Below are 7,294 nucleotides of genomic sequence, written 5' to 3' on the forward strand. Positions count from 1 at the left end.
CCTGATAGGGGCCTAAAATGGCCAGGGAGAGAAATTTCTAGAACATAATTAAGGAAAATGTAGTTTGTGGGTGGAAAACCTAGACCCAGTGCTTTTGCAATATTGCCGGATTCACTGCTCAAATAGACAGACAAATAGACAGACACGCAGTCGGGCAGACAGGCAGACAGGCAGACTCTAAATTCTCCAAAGAATCTGATCACAGATTCCAAATAAGATAAGCCCTAGCAGAGACTCCTTTCCATTCAGAGCTATGAGGTGCTAGAGTCCCACGGGGCCACGCCTGCAATATCCCGCTGCTTATTTTAATGAGAGTTTGTTGGGGCTCAAATGGGCACACAGGCACCAAGAACAGAATCTTATCAGCTAGGTTGACCAGGGTAAGTTCATAGCTGTCAGGATGGATTGTCATTCATTCATTTGTATAAGGTAACAGTGTTGACTGCTGGGTTTGCTCAAAACTCCAAGCCTTGGGCCCTCAGTCCATCAAAATAGGTAGAATGTTAGGTGGAACTTCCAAATGGGCTCAATGAAACCCAGCAAGCATGGACTAGGTCTCTTTATATAATGAATGGGATGTGGGAGCTGTTGTTCAGACTAGAGTAACAGAGACAGATGTATGACATAGTTACAATGCTATGACGCCTCATGGAAATCTTCAAAGGACTTATAAACTCTTAGAAAGAACTCCCAGAGAAGGTGACACTGAGCTGAATAAAGTTTGACCTGTTACAAGAGTCCAGTATGATCCAGGAGAAGGGTGGCTTGTTAAAATCAAAACACCCATGCCTAGTTTAGTTTGTTTTAAACTAAAGAGCAAGTTGGGGATGAGGAGATGGATAAGAAACGGTGTATCTGGGAGTCTCAGGCTAATTTGAGAGCCATGGGGATCTACTAGAGATTGGCTTTTTAGAGGCCTCACCTTGCATGCCTCTGGGGGCTGGGTGACAAGCCAAGAGGAGGCTTTTGAGATAGCTAGTCCTGATCTTCATTTTCACCCTTCATTCAACTCTACCCAGAAAGTATGTGATGGGGGGCAACAGAATGAAGCCACAGAAATGCAGAAGTTTTGGCCTCGTCTGAAGACTGGGGGATAACCCTCTTTGCTAGGCCCAGGGAACCTGACCTACCATGTGTTGGGGTGCTGCTTATGGGCCTCTCACTACAGCGTGTCAAAACTGTCTTTCCTCTAATAATCTAAAGCAGATGCTGGCATTTCATACCAAGGTACCCATCCCCTGCTTTTCCTCTAGCTGCTCTGACACGTTCTCATTTAGTTTTCCATATAGACAGTGAGATGGTATCTTCATTTTCAGACCAGGAAGCTCAGGTGCAGAAATGAGGGTATTGAAGGAGCCACATCATACTGCTGTGTACCCATCTTCTATACAGCACTCTGTTCATCAGACATCTGTAAAGCTCCCAGATTTAAGATTTGGAAATTGAGACCAACAGAAGCTGATGAGTTGATGTATACCATGAAACAATTAGACCAGGCAAGACAGAAGCCCGGTTCTGACCCTTACCCCACGTTCATTTGACTGAACCAAGCCACCTTACTAGGAGGATGGTACGCATGGCATAGTTTGCTGACATTTCCATCTGGAGAAATGGAAGGAAATGTCACTGCTTAAAGGGGAAATGGTTGGTGTCTAGACATCTCTGGCTGCTTTCCTCCTCAAGGCTCTGGTTCACTGAGAGTGGGCGTACGCTGTCTCTGGAATTATTTTCAGACCAGTGCCTGGGCATTAGACAAGAAGGGGAAGAGACTGAGAAACGACATAGAGAAGGCCTTTCAGGATAACTGTTCTGAGAGCAGAAACACTACTATATATCTCAGTTACCCTTTTCTACCTGGCCATCAATCCTGGGCATAGGATATGCATCTTGGAGGCAGCTGGCCACAACAGGTATCTATTGAGCACTTGCTATCAGCTTACTCTGCCTTCTTGAGGCTTACTCTTGTGCAAGTCTGCCATAGAATAGGTCAGGGAGGTGAGACAATAAGCACCAATGTCAACAAAACAAAACCATGAAGCAAATCAAGGGATGTAGTGAGCCGACTGTACAGACTGGAAGGACCCGTGGGCTTGATGGAAAAATGAGCTACACACAGGAAAACAGGAACTGGGCTACTCTGTAAGCTGGAAACTAGGAGCCGGTAAGAAAAGCAGCTGGATGCTCTACAACCTGGGACCATCCCCACCTCCCAGCTTGCTTCAGGCATTTGGCCAAAGATGCCTTGAATCATGTTTTAAAGTTGTTGAGAGAAGCGTCCAAATGCCTGCTAGCACAGTACAGTAGATGTAGCAGGCAATAATTTATAACATATTTCACATAACTAGAAAAATGTCCACGTTCCCAACCTGTGGCAATGGCATGTTTCAGCAGCCCAATTATCCAAACTCAATCATGATATACGGTGTGTTCCAGTATTGAATTATCATGTATACCCTGTAAATAAGCACAAATATTATGTCAGTACGAAAAGAGCCATGGTTAAGAGAAAAATTTTGTCTGGCAAGATAGCTCTGCAGGTAAAGGTGCTTTCCACTGAACCCAATGATATGAGTTCAATTCCTGGGAATCCACATGGTAGATGAAAAGACCTGATGCCTAGCACATTCAAATTCATGTGTCCCTATTTCCCCCAACAAATCAAAACTATAGATGTAATATAAGCATACAAAAAGACTTCACAATTGATAATATTTTTATCTCTGTTGAATGGCCTGACTCTAAGTTTTCTGGTAGGTAAATTAGTTGGGAAATACCATCCCTATTTTAGACAGAGGGGGAGAGAAATTGAAGTCTGAGATATTAAATTATTGGTTCAATAATTTAATTATTGAGTGTTTTTATTAATTTCTCCCCGTGGTAACAAAACTCCTGACAAAAACAATTTAAGGAAGGAAGAATTGGTTTTGGGTAGAACAGTTTAAGGGTAGAACAGTCATGGTGACTGGTGACCCTGGCAGCTAGTCACATTGTATCCACAGTTAGAAATGATGATCTCTGTACCTACTTCCCTTTCTCCTCATCCATCAACTCGAGACCACAGCCTGTGGAACAGTGCTCCCCACATTTAGGATAGAACTTTACACCTCAATTAACACAGTCTAGAAACTCCCTTACAGAGACTTGCCATCCAGTCATCTATATCCTAACTCGTGTGTGTAACTATCAGATAGGGAGTTGAACATAGATCAGAGTCTGAGGTCATTGCTTCCCCAATAGTTCTGGCTTGTAGTCTCACTGGGTCAAGGGAAACTGGAAAGAATTTTAGGGGGTGCTGTATAGTGACAAATTTTTGCCAGTTAGGTATAATATTGGGGATAAGGGGTGTGTCCTATAAGTCTGGACTGCGTGCCCCAGCCTATAATCTTTCCCTCTATGTATTTTCCTATTTTAATCCTCATAGATTCATCCCTAAGCCTTGGCCTCCAGGCCCCTAGGCAGTTTTTTCTTCCTCCAACCCACACTGCTTAACTGCTGATAGGGCCAAATTCCAGCCTCCCACTCCTTGGAAGCCTCCCAGGTTTGACTCCTTTGAGTAGGGCTGAGAATTCAGAGCAAGAAGTGTGTGTGGGGGGTGGGGGGCATCAAGGAGCTGACTGCATGAGGTTCCTGCACCCTCCAGCCAAACCAACTCGGCAGCTTGGCCTATTTTTCTAATACTCCACAATGGAGATTTATTGCTTTTGTATTGCTCTCCTCGGGCCTTCAAAGATTTATTGGTTTTTAAGTGACAGAATCCCAGAATTGCTTAAAAGATCAATCAAATGGTGACTGGAATCTAATATTCAGCTCTGACTTGAACACGCTGAACCTTCTTCCCCCACGCCCCACCTGTCACACTGATGTATCTGTGGTAACCTTCATAAGAAAGTAACTTGGCCATGAATTAATCACCCATAATGCAGTCCCTGCAGTGAGACGGGGGATTGGGGAGTGGGGGGATGTGCGAAAAAATCTGTGGGAGACACTTCCCCAGCCACAGCAGACATTCTTTCAAGGATCATTTCCTGATCTCCTCTCTCATCCACTCATTCTCCTGCATTGTCCCCTGGTTTGCAGATCAGCCCTGGTTGGAAATACTACTTTACAAGCCCCATTCTCCTGGCCAGCTAGGTGCCCTGCCTCATATGTCTGTCAAAAGCATCTCTGTCTCAGGTCTGTCCCCCCACCAAAATGCTGGAGTGGTCCTTGGGATGCACAAATTGGATCAAGTTAGCTTCCCTGCTTAAAATTCTTAAATGGGTCACTGGTTTTCTATTGCATTAAGTTCAAGCTTCTTAGCATGAAATTCAAGGCCTGTCAGCATCTGCCCTTAACCTTCTTTCTCGTTTCATTTAAATTCACTCTGCCCCTTTACAGGGTTTTACACAACAGTGACCCATGTGATTCCTTCCTGGTTCATCCCTGAGCTTTTCACTGTGTTATGAATACATTATGCATCTCTAAGCTTTCTTTGCTTTGAGTTTTTTTGTTTGTTTGTTGTTTTATTGTTTTAGATTCCCTTGTCTTGACCCTAAGACACTTGAAGTCTTGGTGCCACTGGGCCTTCTTAACTTGGAATAACATCTAGCCAATAGTAGATGCCAACAAACAAATAAAAATACAAGCATGAAGCAAATAAACCAACCAACAAACAAACAAAAAATAACCAACACATAGTTAATAAAGCGTGTGATTATTTAATTCAGCGTATTTGTCGTGCCTACCTTGTGGATTCCAGATGCTAAGGCCATGCATTTTGTTAGCTTCCTTCTGTTCCTAAACAGACTAGTTATCAGATAGATCTTCCTCTGACATTAAAGATGCCCTTCTTTGTGAGCTATCTGGTCAGATTGCCGCCGACCACACGTGACTGTCAAGCACTTGATGCATCCCTGCCATAACAGAGGAACCAGCTTGTTTTATGGTGCTCACTTTTGATCAGTGTGATATTTCAACACTGGCACAGCACACATTGATCAAAGCTAACCTCTCTCTGTCTACCCTAGGCATGCAACCTCTAGCTACCACCATTCTGCATGGCTTGGGGTCTCTATAAGAGAGAATATCTGGTCCATGCCTTTTTGTGTCTGGCTTCCTTTGTTTGGCACACATTTCTCCAGTTCCATTCATTCTCCTTCAAATGACAGGATTTCATCTTTCTTTATGGCTGAGTAGCTCTCCCTTGGGTAGATATACTGCACTTTCTTTATCCACTCATCGGCTGGTGGGCATCCAGGCTGATTCTGTATCATTTCTATTGGCAATGTGTGCTGGGGTGGGAGAGCACGGTCATAGAGTGGAGCTGCCTGCATTTTCTTATGAGTTTCTTTTACTTCATATCCATGCCACATTATTTTTCATTCAAATTTGATAACAGCCATTCTAAATAGAGTGAGATGATACCTCCCTGTCATTTGCATTCCCTTAGTGGCTACTGATAGCAAGCATTCTAAAGGCATTTATTGGCCATCCGTTAGGCTTCTTTGGGGGATCCTGCAGTTAGATAAGAGCAAACACGGATGGAAAAGACAAAAAGAGACTATGAGGGTGGGTGTGTAGCTAAGGATTCTCATGAGAGGTATCCAGCATGAGCCTCCTGGGCATGGAAGCTGGAGGGCTTCCTGGAGGGAATCCTGCCTAATTGAGTGTATAGAATGAAAGGTATTTAATGGGAGAGAGAGGATTGGGAGAGAGAGCAATGCAGGCAAGAGTCCATACAGAGAAGGTACATGGGATGTTCTAAGAGCCCTAAGTAGTCAGTGAGCAAGGCAAGAGGTGAGGCAGAAAGAGGAGGGCAGACAGGGACTACAGCAAGGTCTCTCTCTGCCCTGGGTTTGGACTTTGTCATGAGACGTAGGAGGGATATTTAGTAGATGCCCACATTTTGTCCTCTGTGTGTCTGGCTTCTATTAATGTCACTATGCAGGTATGCCATTACCTTCCCAGCATCCAGGTCAGCTGCCACAACCCAGTCTGTCTTGCCCCCATCCTCAGTACAGAATGCACCATCTCTTCCAGTGCTGCCCTCTGCCTTCACCCACTTCCTATCAGGGTGTGGAGTCTGTGTCAGTGATTGTAGCTCTTTGGGGACAGGAGCTATGTCAGAACACAACCTGAGACCAATATGTTCTCTCCATCACATCTGCCTCCCAGTTGGACACAATAGGACAGGGAAGGCTTGTAGGATAAGACTCAACTTCTGGGCGTGGTGGCACACACCTTTAATCCCAGCACTCGGGAGGCAGAGGCAGGCAGATTTCTGAGTGTGAGGCCAGCCTGGTCTACAAAGTGAGCTCCAGGACAGCCAGGTCTATACAGAGAAACCCTGTCTCGAAAAACCAAAAGGAAAAAAAAAAAAAAAGACTCAGCTTTATCCAGCAGTTTCATTGGGTAGCTTTGGGCCAGGTACCCAATTCTGTGATCCTTGAGTTGTCTGATAGTAAGTAGAAACCATGTGCATATGATAGCACATGTATCATATACACATATACATACATATACATATACATACATACATATATGTATGTATGTGTATGCATATGTGTATGACTGTTGAAGGAGGAAATGCCCCACCCTGCTCCCAGCTCTAGGTGGTCACAGGCAAGTTTATCTTCTGCACCTGCTTCAAGCTGATGTCCCTAAACTGCACGTGTTGTGCCCCTCAGGTGAGGTTGATAACAATGTTATCATTAACTCTGGCAACCCAGTAGGCTCAAGAATCTGGTAGGTGTTACAGTGGCATCCTGGGTTCTTCTCATGTGCCATCTACGAGAAAAGTTAGTACTTGTAACCTGTTATTATGGCATCTGTAGGGGTGGAGCAGCTCCATCCTGTAGGATCATCCAACAGTATACAAGACTGAACACTAGAAGTCAGTGGATCTTTCCAATAGCTTCCAAAGGTCACAGCAAGTTCTATGTGCTCCCTGATGAGAATCTCCGGGTCTCGGGCAGATGACAGGCATGTCTAGTTAGGACCACACGTTCTGAAATGCAGGGTAGTTAGTTATGGTGAAAATTGGAGACCCAGCCAACTTTTAAAGAATGAAGAAATTTTACTGGGGAAAAAAAAAAAGAAAACTATTGCCAAATTTCCTCCAGGATTCCTTTAATAACAGCAAAGCCCGGAGTGAGAGCACACGGAACAATCACAGAAGGGTTTTGCTGGTCCGTGGAGCTACAGCGAGCAAAATTGGAATCATTACCATCTGATTCTCAGACACCAGCATATGATTGTGTCCAATTAGGAAGAAGAAATGAAAATTTGGAGGATTTATTAGCATGGGGCAGCCTGA

General features: G+C 44.4%; 1 protein-coding gene across 12 annotated transcripts in view; it reads left to right on the plus strand.

The window, feature by feature from the left end:
• The window catches only part of Ptprt (protein tyrosine phosphatase receptor type T), a 1,119,809-nt gene that overhangs the window by 836,176 nt on the left and 276,339 nt on the right, over positions 1 to 7,294 (plus strand). The gene's annotated exons all lie outside the window — the stretch shown is intronic.

This window comes from Mus caroli, unplaced genomic scaffold, assembly GCF_978045245.1.
Source record: "Mus caroli unplaced genomic scaffold, Mus_caroli_1 scaffold_2, whole genome shotgun sequence".
Lineage (NCBI taxonomy): Eukaryota > Metazoa > Chordata > Mammalia > Rodentia > Muridae > Mus > Mus caroli.